The sequence below is a fragment of the Poeciliopsis prolifica genome, unplaced genomic scaffold (assembly GCF_027474105.1).
Source record: "Poeciliopsis prolifica strain line A6 unplaced genomic scaffold, Auburn_PproV2 SCAFFOLD001, whole genome shotgun sequence".
Taxonomy (NCBI): domain Eukaryota; kingdom Metazoa; phylum Chordata; class Actinopteri; order Cyprinodontiformes; family Poeciliidae; genus Poeciliopsis; species Poeciliopsis prolifica.
In genome coordinates this window covers 25,398,567-25,415,572 of record NW_026562376.1, presented here as the reverse complement: position 1 = coordinate 25,415,572, position 17,006 = coordinate 25,398,567, and the positions used below count along the sequence as shown (strand labels likewise).

At 40.6% G+C, this 17,006-nt stretch overlaps 1 long non-coding RNA gene across 2 annotated transcripts; it reads left to right on the top strand.

Annotated features, from left to right (window-relative positions):
• Nucleotides 1-4,927: 4,927 nt before the first annotated feature.
• On the top strand, nucleotides 4,928-10,433 carry LOC129358106 (uncharacterized). 2 transcript variants are annotated; one of them, XR_008605772.1, is made up of 3 exons: nucleotides 4,928-9,242; nucleotides 9,339-9,582; nucleotides 10,139-10,433. It is a non-coding gene; the product is annotated as an uncharacterized LOC129358106 (long non-coding RNA). The 2 variants fall into 2 exon arrangements; XR_008605769.1 differs by having other exon boundaries at nucleotides 4,928-9,246.
• The last annotated feature ends 6,573 nt before the right edge of the window (nucleotides 10,434-17,006 follow it).

Sequence of the window (17,006 nt, the reverse complement as noted above, 5' to 3'; positions counted from 1 at the left end):
CCGTGGTTAAACGGACGGCGATAACAGGCGCTTCAAATCCGTGAAACAAAAAAAAAAGTGTGTGTATGTGAGCGTGATTGGAGGTATAAATACCACTTGGTATTTTATCTCATGTAAAACAGTAGGATTGTGAGCAGCAAACCTCTTGTGGATGCACAGGCAAGAACTCTCCACTCGAAAGAGTTGAAGTGAGAGTTACCACAACAGGTTCTTTCAATTGCTGGCCTACTGAATCAGATCTCCAGTTTCTAGGACTCCCTAGGAGTCGGCAAAACTGGTCCAAATTTTTACAAAAAAAAATGGGGAAATGAATAAGTAAAACTAAGCCAACAGACAGTCTAAAATCAAACGACTGGAAAGTTATTAAAGATCAGGATAAAATAAAACAAAAAAACAAATTCAAATAAAAATTGTACGAGGAAGGGTATGATGATGTACAATTTTGGTTAGAAGTAGCGCAAAAACGAGAAAGTGGGGAGAAAGAAATTACAAAAGAAAAGGAAAAGGTTCCAGGAGCCTTTTTCCAGGATGAGGAACAAGTGTTTTATGAGGACAGGAGAGGAAGAGAAGGCTTTAGGGGCAGAGGTCAGAACCTTAGAGGTTTAAAAGGGAGACGTGGGAGAGGAAACTACAGGCACAGTTACTCGGGGTGCTGGTGTTGCGGGCAGGAAGGACATTTAGCCAGAAATTGCCCAAGAAAAGAAAACAAAAAAACACAGGACAGTCAGCATGATTAAGATCAGAGAAATTGGGGAGTGAAGAGGTCCAGTTAAATCTTCAGGATTTACTTTCTATGGACAGCATAAGACCTGAAATAACTCTCCTAATAAATAGCAAACCTGTAAATTTCCTCTGTGACACGGGTGCATGTAGAACAACATGTAGAGAAAACATTCTTGGGGTAAAAATTTGTGGTGAAAATGTCAAGATCAACTACAGGAATAAAAGAAGGGGATTTCTTTGTTGTCCAGGGACACAGGGAACTGTATTACTTTTATTCATTGGATGTGCCCAACAAACCCCCACACAACACTGCACAAACACTTCTGGCAGAGGGGCATAAAGCCATTTCTGCCCTACAGGATCAAAAGTCTCCTGATGATTTGCATGTCACACTTTGGTTCAAAACAGTTCCTGGGCCTGATAGGAACTATGAAGCGAGACTCAACAAGGTCACCCCAGCCAAGATAACTGTGACCTATCTGTACACAGACACAAAACATGTGCCTGATCCACACACATTGTTGAATTCTCTTAGATCAGATGCAAAAGTATTCACGGTTGTAGACATCAGTAAATGCCTTTTTCTCAATACCAATTGAGAAAGAGAGCCAATTTTGGTTTGCTTTTACTTTTGAAGGGAAAAGATACACGTACACCAGACTACTTCAAGGCTACTGTGAAAGCCCTACAATTTTCTTTCAAGTAATGAGTGCAAGTATGTAAACTTTTCAACCCCCAGGAGGGAGCCAAGTTTTGTTGTACATAGTTGATGTTTTATTGCCTCTCCAGACAGGGAAACCTGTAAGCAAAACACTTTAGCGCTTCTGCAACATTTAGCTAAAGAAGGTCATAAGGTTAACAAAATTAAACTTTAACTGTGTAAACGACAACTAAAATATTTGGGTCATAATTTGAGTGAAGGAGGACGAACCATAGCGGAGGATAGAAAAATGACAATTCTCCAAGCTCCCAAACCACAAACAAAAAAAAAACAGATGATGTCCTTTTTGGGGTTGACTAACTATTGTCGAAACTGGGTGCCTAATTATGCAGAAATTGTGGCAGCTCTGAATAAATTAATGTAAAAAAGATTTTAAAATGTCTTCTTCTTTGTTGTGGGCAGATGAAGCAGAAGAAGCACTTTGCAAACTAAAACAGGCCCTCGTGTCAAGCGCTGCGTTAGCATTACCAGATTATCAATAAAAAAACCTTTTGTTCAGATGGTGGATTGTAAAGGTCATGTCATGACCTCGGTGCTAGTCTAACAGCATGGTGATAAAATGAGACTAATAGCATATTTTTCTTCAAAACTTGATAGTGTAGCGTGTGCCTTACCACATTGTGTGAGAGCTGTAGTTGCTGCTTCTATGGCAGTAGAAGTTAGAGCTCCTATAGTTCTTTTTCACCCATTAACATCAAAAGTAACACATGCAGAATTATTAAAAGAATTATTACAAGTCGTGCACCTACCAAAACAACTAGCAATCTGTAAATGTGCGGCGCACACTGCAGGGACAGATAAGGTGTCCCTAGGGAATGCTTTCGAAGACAAAATAATTAAAAAAAAAAAAAAGCAGCTGAGGGAGAGATAAATGTATTACATGTGGACGTAAAAATTAAATTATGAAAGAAACTTTAAGAGACATGCAACAATTAAATCCTCAAAATGAAAAGGATTTATGGATAAAAAAATGGAGCAAAGTTGGAAAATTATATGAAACTGAACCTTATTTACCAAGAAAAAGATGTGTATAAATGGGCTGCAATATTGAGCCATGGCGTTTCGCATGTCTCAACAGGGGGGATGTTAGGATACATCAACATTACACTACTTATGGATTTATTTCTTATTTAAAAAAAATTCTGTAGGACCTGTTTGATATGTGCAAAACATAACTCTCAGGGCAATCTAAGATCACTTAGAGGAAAGTTTCCTACTCTGCAATATCCATTTCAAGTAATGCACATGGACTTCATAGAATTGAATAAAAGTGAAGTATTGTTTAGAAATAATTGATGCTTTTCTAAATGGTTTGAACATTTCACTAAAAACCCAGATGCAGCGGAAAAGCCAACTTGGATACATTTAACACACTGCAAAAAGGAATTTAATTTCAAAAGTAATTGGGAAGCAAGCTCAAGACGCTCACCGACCTACAGGGCAAAGTCCAGGTTACAAAGGGGGTTAAACCAAATAGTTTTTCCGTCTCAAAACTGGTGAAGATTGTCCACAACCCTGTAGTGTCTTTAGGAGCAGAACGGACTTGCACATTAATGAAAATAACAAGCGAATATATCTTTGTTTTTATTTTGTGTTTTTCATCTGGGAACAATTCACGTCACGAATAAAAATGTTTTCTTGTAACACTGTTTACAGAATGAGGATGAGTATTCAGGTATGTTTTCCACCTAGTTCTGTTATCATTGTTTTAGTCTCCTGGGCAAGTATGACGTCGGCAAACTACAGAGATTAAACTTGATGTATGACAAATGATGTTTTAACACCGGACTGTTCTCTCTGTGAACAATGAATTTAACCCTGTCTTTCGTGCAGATGTCTGGTGGTGGTGCAGTGGTGACAAAATTTTTAATAGATTACCTAGGAAGGTAACAGGGATGTCTGCATTAATTTCTTTATTATTGCCTGTTTCTGTTTATCCTATGACTGCTGATCATTTAATTCATGCTTTAACTGATGTTGTGCCTCAGCAGTGACGTCAGTTGCAGAAACGAGACCTGACCTGGAGGAACAATGATCCTACATACATCAATGCCATTGGTGTTCCCCGTGGTGTACCAGATGAGTATAAATTGGCCGACCAAATTGCAGCAGGATTTGAGTCCACAATTTGTTGGTGGTGCACATTGAACAAAAACGTTGACAGAATCAACTACATCCATTACAATGTACAAAAACTGGGCAACTGGACACAGGCAGGCTTCGAGGCGGTGCATGAGCAGCTGACCGCTACATCACTGATGGCTTTCCAGGACCGTATTGCACTTGACATGGTGCTGGCTGAACGAGGGGGAGTGTGTGCAATCTTTGGTGAAAGATGCTGCACTTTTCAACCCAACAACACAGCGGCTGGTGGCAGCCTGACGAAGGCCATTGAGGGGCTCCGTACCCTTAATGGTAAGATGAAGGAGTTCTCTGGAGCGAATACTTCCAGGTGGGACGACTGGATGAATGTTTTTGGAAAGTACCGAACCCTTGTGTCTTCTGCTTTAGTGTCGATGGCAGTCTTTGCTGCCATTCTAACCTTGTGTGGATGCTGTTGTATTCCTTGCCTGCGTTCTTTGTTTAATCGTCTCATCACTACAGCAATTTAGCCCATGGGGGACCAGATGATGCCGATGTATACTTTACTAGTAAAAGATCCTGAGTCTGACAGAGAAAGCTCTGATGAGGACTCTTTTGATGTGTTTCCTGATTCTAAGTTTTGGACTGAGTATAAACCTTGAGTGTAAACGTGTTTGCTTTCTTAAAAATGAACTCCTAGTTGAAAATTGTTTGAAGTGGCTGTTTAGGAAGGATATGAGAATTAGAACAAATATTTGATAAACAGGGGGGAAATGTTGGAGAAATTGTGATATTATTAATCAATTATTTGTTATTCTCATTGATCTTTATAATGTATCTTTAATTGATGCTTTCCTTAAAGTTAATCTCATTATAGAATTAAGAATGTTTCTTGTATTGTTGATTTACTCTGATTCTTTTCTCAGAAGGCCTCACTGACAGAGAGCAGAAACAAAATCTTCCTGCAGGTTTACCTCTTGGTGAAGAGCTCTGCTTCGGTTGAGTTGCTGGCCTCCAATAAAACCATCATTGCTAAGATCACTACATATTTTATTAATCTTTGTGCCTGGAAGGACATTATCTAGTACAGAATGATTGTGTGTTAGTTAGTGAATAACATTTGACGCTGTAGCTGTTTGCCCCCTCCCTTTAGAGCTACAGCGTCCTTGTGATTAGGGATCCTAGAAACAATAAAATAGAGGAGCAGACAAAATGTGCTTCAGAGCGGTAGGAGATTGTAACTGAAGCACATCTCTGTCCGTTCTCCTCGCGAGTGAAAAAGAATCTAACTCTTTTGTCTTTTCTGTCTTTGTTAATGTATGTTTAACAGGTGTTAACCCTAACATAGTTGAACCTCAGATTCAGGAAGAGCAGTTTGGTTTTCGTCATAGTAATGGAACACTGGAACAGCTCTACACCTTCAGGAGGGTCCTGGAAGGTGCATGGGAGTTCGGCCAACTGGTCTACATGTGCTTTGTGGACTTGGAGAAGGCGTTCGACCGTGTCCCTCAGGGAGCCTTCTGGGGGGTTCTCCGGGAGTATGGGGTACCGGGCCCTTTGATACGGGCTGTCAGGTCCTTGTATGACTGGTGTCAGAGTCTGGTCTGCATTGCCGGCAGTAAGTCGGGCTCGTTTAGAGTGAGAGTTGGACTGTGCCAGGGCTGTCCTTTGTCACCGATTCTGTTCATTACTTTCATGGACAGAATTTCTAGACGCAGCCAGGATGTTGAGGGAATCCGTTTTGGTGGCCTCAGGGTTGCATCTCTGCTTTTTGCAGATGGTGTGGTCCTGTTGGCTCCATCAGTATGTGATCTGCAACCCTCGCTGGAACGGTTCGCACCCGAGTGTGAAGCGGTTCGCACCCGGGTGTGAAGCGGCCGGGATGAGGATCAGTGCCTCCAAATCCAAGGCCATGGTCTTGAGCCGGAAAACGGTAGAGTGCCTTCTCCAGGTTGGGGGGATGTCCTGCCTCAAGTGAAGGAGTTCAAGTATCTTGGGATCTTGTTCACGAATGAGGGAAGAAGGGAGCGGGAGATCGACAGGCGGATGGGAACAGCATCTGCCGTGAAGCAGGCGCTGTACTGGTCCGTCGTGGTGAAGAGAGAGCGGAGCCAGAAAGCTAAGCTCTTAATTCACCGGTCAATTACTGCAATTACTAAACTATTAGCTGTTATCTTGACACAGGAAGTGGGCTCGCAAAAATAAAAGTCCTTTACTAACTGCGGGTTACAATCGTTGTTGAATCTCTTAATAAGATAGTAATAATGTGAAAAGTAATAACAGTCGTAATGGTTTATGAGAAAAGAAATTGATTAAATATAACCACAGCAAAAGCATGTTTTTCTATAGTGACCAAATGTTCAATCAACATTTGGTAAACGTTCATTCATGAACTCTGAACATTTGACTTTGAGGTAATGTTCACTGAACATTATTTGTTCATTGAACATCATCTGCTTGCTGGGTTATGGGGCAACACAGAGCATGGAACCAACACATGCACAGGGGGGACAAGATGCAGACGTATTTCACGAAGGTCCCACCATGCAGCTCTTATTCCATCCACTTAGAGTCATCAATTGAACTCACTTTTGTGATTTTGGACCCAAATAGCAAGGAACTTTCAGACAACGTCCCTTGAATGTAATCCTGAAATGAAACACCATAAAACATTGAGAGGATTAGGATTATGCAGTTCCTTGTTGTTTCAGGTCCTCCAAAACAAGATCATTTTTGTGATTTTTGGACCAAGTGGGGGAAGCCAGAGCACCTGGAGGTAACCCACACATGCACAGGGGATAAATTGCACACTTAATGCAGAGAGACCCCATTAAGCAGCCATACTTTTTAAAAAGAAATCTAATAATTCTTGATTTTTGAAGAATTTAGATTAATCATTTGTTTGTAATTTTGGTCCTTGCTAGCAAAGAACGTTCAGACAACATCCCTTGCCAGCAGCGGCATTTATCATCATAAAATAAAACCTTCAGAGAATTAGAATGGTATGCTTCCCCATCATTCCAGGTCTTCCACAACAAGATCAGCAAGATTCACATGTAGAGTGCCTTCATTTCTGTCCTGGCCATCTGAGTTGACTGATTCAAGGTCCTCCAAAACAAGATCACCTTCGTTCACATACATAGAGTCTTCATTTATGTACTGGCCTTCAGAATTGAGTGAATCAAGATCTTCCAAAACAAGATCACCTTCATTCACATACATAGAGTCTCCATTTATGTACTGGCCTTCAGAGTTGACGAATTCAAGGTCTTCTGAAGCAAGATCACCAAGGTTCACATTTGTAGCGTCTTGTTTTGTGTTCTGTTGACTTTCGTGGGTTTCTTGTTCAGGATCTTCCAAAACAGGCTTATACGGACGCACCTGTATGAAAATGGGACGATACTTGCTCATTGACGACGCAAGGGCAGGATACATTCTGCACACAGTCCCAGAGACGACACTTTCTACTAGTGTTTGGTTTTCACACTCCACTGTTGGTATGCCTACGTTTTGAGGCTCTGGGGAATCCTCAAAGCGTCTGCTTCTATCGTAACTTACAGGAGATTCAATCGTGTTCTGGTTTTCAGAATGCACTGGTTCAAGATCTTCCAAAACAAGACCACCAGGGACCACATCTGCAGGGGCTTCACCTTTGTCCTTGCTTTCACCGTTGGTGGTGCTTCCCAAGTCTGAATGAACTTGTTTATGACAGAACATAGCAGAATTGACATTTTTGCGGGTGCTTTTCAGAGCACTTCTCAGATAGTTTTTTGGGAGATTAACTTTTCTGGGATGTGTCAAAGTTCTTTTGAAACAAGCTACAAGTTTGTAGTCAACAATTGGGTGGTTCATTTTCATGAGATGGAAAAGCCTATCTCTTACAACGTCCTCGTTTCCACTTAGAAGTTGGAAGATGTCTGAGCCAACTTTTCTGTCCATCTCTGGGAAAATGATAAAATCTAGATCCTTCAGTTCTTCCCACAGAACTCCAGAAAGCCTCTCGTAGACGGGGATAATGTCCTTCCGTAGATAATATGTGGTAGATCTTTGACTAGCCTTACGAATCAGTTTCCAAAGAATTTGATTTATCATTTTTCTCCGTTCATCTGTTCCATGTCTCATTCTTTCCTTTCCCGCCAATCTTTTCGCATTAGGATAAGTAGACTTCAAACAATCCTTACTCAAGCAGTTCTCTTCTGCATACAAGCCTTCTGCATCAAACAAAGTGTCTTTAAGCTTTGTTCTTACAGATGATAGGTTCTTCATGTTGGTGGATTCTTGAGGAATGGGATTCTCCAGGTGATGCTTGAATTCTTGCACTATCCTTGGATATGACCCTGGATTGGAAAGGATTGCAAACAAATGCAATTCTCTTGCAAGGTGGAAAGAATCACTGGCGATGCTCTGAAAGATTCTTTCACTTAGGTCTTCTGACATTCCTGGCAGAATGTCCAGATCCAACTTCCCAGTTTCTGCCATAATTTGGCATAAGAGCTCACCCTGGGCGTTCTCAAAGGTTTCTCTGACGAGGGACACGGTTGGTTCATCCGCGACTTTCTCGATCACCTGCCACAGAAGGTCGTTGAGAAAGTCCCTTTTCAAATACTCAGGATTCCTCGTGGGACGAATCTTTTGGAATTGATTTTTGCATATGTCCCGAAAGGACGTCCACTTCTTAGGCATCGTCTCCATTTCGAGCTTGCTACCAATAATAACTACACGTCTGTCACTCACAAAAAAGACTTGCCTCTGAGTTCTGTGCTAGAATTGTACTGTACATAAGGATGATTTAGTGATGTCATAGACTCTGTGACATCACCAATCATTGTCTGAAGAGAATGTGGCCAGAGTTAAAAGGAATATAAACAGTCAGAAATGCTAACACATTTCACAACATGTTCAATGGCCAGGAAGCAAAAATCTGAATTCTTAGACTTAGATTTATTTTATTGTCGTTGCACAAAGGCACAACAGTGAAACTGGCAGTGAAACGTCATCACTATTCTGTATAAACTAAAAATGAGACAGCTCAAAGTAGAATTGAGTAAATAAACATCTACACAATTAAAAACATTTGAGCAATTGATTATAATAAAAATAAAATATATTGTCAAATAATTTTTGATAAACAAATCTGCAACTTTTTTCCAGCAATTTCCATTTCACACTCCAGTCCAGTTGGTGGCAGTAATGCGCTTTTATAGTTGGTTGGTAACCGCCATTAAACTCCAGAAGATGTGCACTGGCGCTCAAGCCATCGTGAACGAAAATGTCCGTGCTTCGGGTGAAATGGTGGAAAAAGTATTATTTTACGGAGTTACTTTTTCAGTATTGTATTGATATTAAAGCCATGTCCCGGAGGAAAACAACAGATGACATCACAGTGCTCCAACAAGGCTGAACTCACGGAAATAAAGCTTTTATATAAATAGCGACCCTCCATGTGCAGCCCAATCATAATTAGTTTCTTACAGAAAGCGGTCTCTCGTTTTCATAATGCCAGAACAATTGTAGGGTGATATTTTTTGTTGTGTTTTTTTTATTATTATCATCATTACATCTGATGTTCTGAACTGTTGATAATACTCGCGTCTTCTTTTATTATTTTTTTTTCAAATGGCCCAGGCTGAACAGAGGTCTGAGGCCTCTGACCTCAGACCTCTGACCTCTGGCCTCAGACCGAGGCGCTTCCGGAGTCCATGAGGACGAAGTGAAAGTCAGTGAGTTATGATTTAACACTTAGTGGTGAACATTCACATATTTGTAAGCAAAACTGAGATTCCGGTTATTATTCTATTTCTTTTGTTATCAGGCAGAGTGTGGTGAGCAGAAGAGATCGACAACATGGCGGACATGATCTTCAATAAGAGAATGGGAGGATGAAGCCGGTCTGGATTATGTTCACTCAACCAGCCAATGCATTATGATTGCTCAATGGCTGGTTGACTGATGCACTAAGAGTTCAACACTTCACAGTATGCGATGTCATCCATGCAGGATGTGGACGACATCCTGTGTCCAGGATGTCATCCAGATGTTGGAAAAGAAAGAAGCAGGTAAAATTTATTGAATTTAGTGATGTCATGATTCCTTGATTGATTCAAGTATCATGGTGGCACATATGTGTTTCTGTGTGTGATGATGGAGCCGAATCCTGTCGCTAACTTGGACACAAAAGCTATAAATGAAAAAGGTTGTCATACTCTTTGCCTCACACATTTTTTAATCATTAATTTTAATAATTCCTATTGGTTCCCTTGGAAATAATAAAAACTTGGATGTCAATCAATAAAATCAATGGCATGTTATGTTTCCACTTCATAACCTGCTTCGGCACAAACTACACATCATATGCTACATTCTATGCATGTATTTTTCTTCTGAGGATTTTTGAGTGCTTTTCTTTTTTTTTCTTCCAATTTTTCTGAGTGTTTTCTGTTCTTGTTTTTCTTTAAAGTTGTTTTATTTTCTCTAAGAATGTAGTAATAGGATGATTTTTTTAGAGTTGGTCCCACTAATTAAGCTGGGAGTTGCCACAAAATTTCACTGTAGTTTCATTATGACAACAAAGATGCCTGCAGCTCATAATGATTGTCTGTTCTGTGTTCACAGCTGATGGAGGAAGGCAGAGAGTACTGGCAGCAGAGGAGGTGGCATTCTGGGATGATGACACCTATGAGGGGGCGTCAGGACAGACTGTGGTGAAGTGGAAACTCCAAGTTCCCCCAGCCAGGAGCTCAGTGACCTCAGGTCTCCACTACAGGAGAGACTGAACGCAGATTAGATGGAAAGTGTAGCGCAATGTTGGATAATGTTTGGACAAGAAATTACCGCCAGATGGTGCAGAAGTGAACAATCACTTGCGTCTTATTTTGTGTGGAAACATTGAAAAAATAAAACGAAATAAAGGGAAAAAAAACTTCTGTGCTTCATTAATGTTCCTCATATATGAACATGTTGCATATAAGCAATATCATATGAATATATTTCATGTATTTTTATCTAGATTTTTTTAACACAGCATTAAAAATATTTTGTTCATGTTCCAAGCATGTTTATTCTTTATTTAATAGCTATAATACTGTACACAAAACACTGTTTGATGTGTTTCTGTGTGCAGATTAGATGGAAAGTGTAGTAAGTTCTTCAGACACAGACTGAATTCTAATCTTCAATAACACTTTGAATCCTAGTTAAACCTTCAACCCTGCAACTTTGCATGTATTTGTTCACCGTGCGCGAAACACTGCTTTACCAGGACGAACAATGAAAGCAAGTCTGGGTCACAGAATAAAAGAAGCACATGAGGCATACGGTCAGGAGCAGCAGCAGCAGCATTTTACAACAACAGACTTTTGCAGACTGGTGTCAGTGTAAACACTCATGGCCTGTTTTTTCAGGGCTTAGTCCATTGAAAGCTTATCTCTGGTGGAAGGGGAGGCGGAGTGGATCAGCATAAGTGAAAAAGGGGAAGAAAGATAGACTCCCTCAACGCGTGGACTGAAAGGGACATCCGTTCAACTGCATAGTATGTTTGTTTTCGTTTGATCTCTGGGCTGTTTTTTTTTGTCTCACTGTTTTTGTTTAATCCTTCCTGTTCCTCTCTCCTGTTCACAGGAAACAGACATGCATGTACCCAAGGCCTCTGACCACATGTTCAACCTTTTCTCATCTGACCTGAAAAGGTTTTTCTTCAAGCAAGCCTCCATGTTGTGCAGCAGAGTCTGGTGAAGACAACCCTCTATATTTCTGAGCTCCCCCATTAGAAAACCACAAAAGAGCAAAATACAGACTTTTAATTTGAATACATGTATGTAAAGAGGGGGGAAAATTACTTTTTTCAATTTCTACTTTACTGTTTTTGTTATCCTACTGTTGACAAATGTTTAACCCATACTGTCCCGTTTCCTTGGTGTATCAATCTATAACTCAATTAATCATTCGTGTTTATTGATGTTATGGTAACAACGATCATTTGGGCATCATCTGACATAGACGTAGCGAATAAAATCTCAAAAGTACAGGTAGAAGTGCAAAATCAAAATCCCAGCAAACATAAATGGTTTGGGGGGGGAAAAAGTTTCTTCTGTCTGTGTAACTGTGAACTATTCTTTGTTCTCAGGACTGGAGGTTCAATAAATGTATTAACAAGGCATGACAGGTTATTTAAAGGCTTTAGTACAAACAGGAAGCACTCTGAAAGTTTCATGGTCAGCGTTGCAGAAGCCTGTTTGCTGATTGGCATTTACCCATAAGAGCTGATCTGTTGTCCATATGCTGAAAAGCTGAAACAAGTGTGGACACCACACACACACACACACACACACACACACACACACACACACACACACACACACACACACACACACACACACACACCCACAGCCACCCACACACACACACACCCACAGCCACCCACCCACCCACACACACACACACACACACCCACACACACACACACACCCACCCACCCACCCACCCACACACACACACACATACACACATGCATGCACACACACACACACTGACACCACTGACAGTTCTCTGCTTCCTGTGGGACTTTGCTTACAGACCTTACATCCGGTTCCTTTTTCAGTGGAACATTTTGGCAGGTCATCTCTGTTCTTTAGTTGAGGAAGCAATGGACTTCCTGACATCCTGGACTGTTAGTGGCCCATGTCAGTCAAGGGTCACCCATCCTTCCTGGCTGCTTATCCTTCCTTTTGTGAGTTAATATTTAGCGTATCAACGTCTGACATAAATTTATTTGGTTTCCAAACTGCATCCAAACATTTGTCAAAACTTTGGTATTTGATAGTGTCTCTGTACTACAGTATTTTCATAAATCTCAAAATGTCCAATTTCAAAAAAAAGAAAAAGAAAAAAAGACTGTTGTGAAAATCAATACAAACCCTCCATCAGAACACCGGTACCAGAAGAAGCCTTTAGCTTGGCAAATAAAGACTCAGCAGCTACTACGACACCGGGGTGTAATAGTGCACCAGCTTCTGAATATGTGAGCCAAACAGTTTATCATTATGTTGGACCTGTAGACATAACTGTTCTTTCCAATGTGACATTATTTTATCAATAAATGATTTTTTTTCCACAAAGAAACGGTGCTTTATTATCAAAATTAGAAATGAATAGAACAAATATTAAAATCTCATTAAATGTCAACAAGCATGCTGAATAAAAACAATGATGTGTTTGAACTCCCAACTCAAGAAATTTCAATTATACCATCAGCTATGTTCTGTTGATAAAAACTTTTGCCAAAGATTTGTCATTTTCCTAAAAAATATGTATTTACAGTGCCCACCACATTTAGTAGCACTCTTGGTAAAGTCGCATTAAAAATGTCTTATGTTTATGAAAACCGCATCTTCTCCTTCCCATTTTGAAATATGGTGGACGATGTGAGATGCAGTGAGTGAGTTTTCTCATCCAAAGTTTATAGAGTGCAGAGCTTTGCGAGTTCTCTCAGAATGTAAATACAATTCTGATGAAATTGGGCCACTGGGTTGCTCAACTGTGCAATGTGGCTGAATCAACTCAGAAATGGTTCACCAGACACAAAATCAACTTCGTCCATGCCCGACTCAATCCACAGAGTTACACTCGGTAGAATACCTGTGGTGTGAGCTGAAAAGAATGGAGAATATTTAAGAACATAAAATTTGGTTTAGCATTGTATCATATTAAAGAGAGGATAAGAGTTGTCTTATTGGTAGGAGAAAGTATGCAAAGCATTGAAAGCAGGAGTGCCAGTAATATTCCACTGTTAATTTAATTAAAAATCTATTGTTTACTTTTTCTAGGATAATTTCCCTTCTTTATAGAAAGAGTCCTCACATATACCAGGGCTTTGTGCCAGTGTGGCCATTACTGTACATACTGAATGGAGGATGAGAAGAATCACATGGAACAAGTGATTCACAGATCTGGGAATACTTTCGTTAAGATGGTTTGACTAAGAGGCTTACAGAGTCACGTAAACATGCTTATCAGCTTGAACTCAGGGTTCATGGAAAAATTTCTGTTTGATTTCAACAACTTTAAAACCACCACTTCCAGGCTGGCTGAGGTTCTAACTACTTTCGTAGTCTCAGTTGGTTTCTTGCTTGATGTCCGGTGTAAACCCTCTCACACTCCAGCCAGGTGCCTTGACAGGATCCCCGGCTGATCCAGAGAGAACGCGACTCCCTCTAAGAAATGAGTCACTGAGTCATTGGCTCCGTCTCTCTCCATGTGTGCGTACAGTCATGTGTTTGGCACCAAACCTCAGGAGCTTCTGGTTAATAGTTTTTCGTGTAAGCCTGTTGTCACAGCCGGACTAGTAAGATGCCAGGACGTCACACATGGCTTGTTGTAACAGGCTGTGCCTTCTCACACAGCAAACGTACCTGTAAGCCAGTTGCTTTCTTCAAGTACGGCTATGGGCCGAAGAAAATGTAAAGATCTGACTTCAGTCACACTTGTCTCATGTGTGATGTTCAGCACAGATTGGAAGTGAATGAGATGGACAGCGTCTCAACCAAAACCCAATGAGGACAAGACTAAATCATATTGGCAGGACATCGGATCCTGCCTGTGATATTTTTCCATCCACTATCAAAAGTCGTTTGCTTTGCTTGATTTCGATCAAGACATGTACATTTTTGCTGATATTTAATGTTTGGTGCATTGGACCCTCCAGTGCGCAGGTCACTACTGACACAAAACTTGCGGTGACATTGCAGAACCATTGTATCCTGTGGCGTTTTCAGCCGTTGGTTGCTCCTTTTGTTCTTCTTGATTTCGTTGGTAGTTTCATCATGTAGAGCAGCGGTCCTCCAGCGGTCCTGCCGTACATGATTCAAATGTGTCTCTGCTCCAAAACACCTGGTTCAAATTATTGCTTGATCTCCTCTGCAGCCACCAAATGCCACAGAAGCCTGTTAATCTCCCCTCCATTTAAGTCGGATGTTTGGAAGCAAGGAGACGCCTTAAACATGCCGGACTGGGGCACTTGACCTGGGGACCAGGTTTGGGAACAAGTGATGTAGAGGAACCCCACCAATGAGACGGACATTAACTCTAAACCCTTGGGTATGTTGCAGCTTGATCAACCGTGTTGTTGGTCTTTAAGATGTAAAGAAAGACAACAATATCAGTGTGTCAAAGATGTCATAGTGTAATAGGATAAACTACTCAAAGGACTTGATTCACCAAAGATGTCAAACTGGACTGTTGAATCTAACTTCTCTTCCCAGTGAGTTCAGATATTTAAACGCTCACATTTATTCAGCGGCCATTAAAACCATCCATTGTGAGAAGCTCCATCTGAAGGTCGGACAGATGGGAGGCCATTTTGTGGACAATGTTGGTTGAGATATCTTCAGCCATGGCATCTCAGTATTGATAAATCACATCTCTGACTGTAGTTTGGTGGCTGCACCTTTAATAACTTTTGCTTTGTACTCCTACCTCCCCTTATGAGGTCAAGTAAAAATGCATCATCATTGTTGTTGTCCTCGGAGGGCAATTCTTCTGAGTGGTTACTGCACCATACGGGAACTTTCAGTTTTTGTTTAGTGTTTTTGGTGTCAGCTCCATCAAGTCGCCCATAGTGAAGCCCACTTCCTACTACAGCAGGACCTCCTGATGTCCTGACCCTGACCCTTCATCTCTTTCTCCGTCTTTTATCCCATCATCCTCTTAAAGTGTAATTAAGTGAATCTTCGAGACACCTGTTAGGTCTCACTCTGCTGATAGGCTTTTGTTTGACTTTTCAAAACTCCTTCCAGAGAAAGTTCTTTTAGTAAATCAGTATGTTGATGAATTAAGATCTAAAAATATCTTGAGTTTTCTTGTTTTTAGAAATGTGCAGCCTTTAAGCCATGATTTTTGATTTCATAGACCTTAATCAACAGTCTGAACATCTTTCTTAGTCTGAAACGTCACAAAAAAACTTTTCTGTTTTGCAAGAGTTCTTTCCATTGTTGCCTTTCTTCCCTCGAGGTGTACGTCTTCACATCTTCCTCGCACTCCTTTCACTTTCCCTGCTGCTACTTCCAAATGTTCGAGCCTCATCTGTCAGCAAGCCTGCTCCCCAGACAGCTGAAAAGGAGGGAAGGGAGACGGACGATAAGGTGACAGACAAGTGACAGCAAGAGCAGAGTCAGGGTCAGTCCACGCTGTGCAATGAGCTTCCTGGAAAGATATATTATGGGATTTTTTTTTTTAACTCATAAGGTGAATCTGGAACAGGATTAGGGCCACTGAAAGAAATAAATTCTGACTTAAATCACAGAAATCTGATTTTTTTTCTCTCAGAATTCTGACTTCAACTCTTTGAGATCAAAAGTGAGAATTCTGAAAAAAAAGTTTTTTTTCTGCTTTTTTGTTGCTATTTCAACGGCCCTAATCCTTTTCCACACGAGGCCGGATTTTTATTAAGAGCATTATAAGAACATCCAAGTTCAGTTTTTTTCTGTCTCTGTTCATCAGCTTTTTCAGATGTCAACATTTTTGTAGTATTATGGAAAAGCAAAACTTCCCACGTGAAGCCGACTATCTGTCCACTCCTGTTTTCCTCCATTTTACGCATCATCAATCGTGACCTGTGTAACCCAACAGGAGCCCTTTGTTCTCCACATGAAAGAAATCAGCGACTGATAGAGAAAACGGTTTCTATCCACTCGGGTATCAATCGATACCGTGTGTAAAGGAGGGGAATCCCTGGACTGGATTTCAGTTCTTCATTTCTGAGTTTTAAGGCAGCTATTTTCTCCCTCTGCTATTCACTAATCCATGTGGCCAACAAAATATCTGTTTTCCATGTTACTTTGGTCTTCTCACAAAGTACAAAGTAGTGCAGATATGTTTGTGTTTTAAAATGTTTGCAGTTCCTACAACAACCAGTACATACCAGAAATTAGAATATTGCAAAAAAAAAAAAAAAAAAAAATACTTCAGCAATATGTTAAAATGAGTAGCAATTCACAATGTGAAACGGAGCTCCAACTTAAAAAAAGTAGCAGATTAATAAGGCTCCTGATCTGTAAACTGAAGAGTCAAGAAGGGATGAGTCGAGGAAACTTTAGCATAAACCAGGTGTTATTCTTGCCTTTGATGTAGTGGAGGACTTATTGGCTAAACAGGTTGCAGTCCCAAGACGCTGTCGCCAGGCTTCCTGCACAGAAAGGATGGGAAATGGGAAGGAAGGCTTTTGTTTTGGCTAAGTCATACTCAGGCGCCACGAAGGCAGGAAGTCAATTTTTCACATAATACACTACAAACTCAGTATTTTCAATGGACGTTGCGCAACAGGTGGTTCACATAAAAGTCATGAGATGATAACAGCTAGTCAAGTTAGCAATAGGCTGTTTTTGGAAGGCAAAAACATAAAAGACAAAATGATCAGATCATTCCTTTTGCTTCTAATAAACACGATCGAGGTCACTTTTTCTTCCAATTGCTGCTGCAGTAAGTGAGT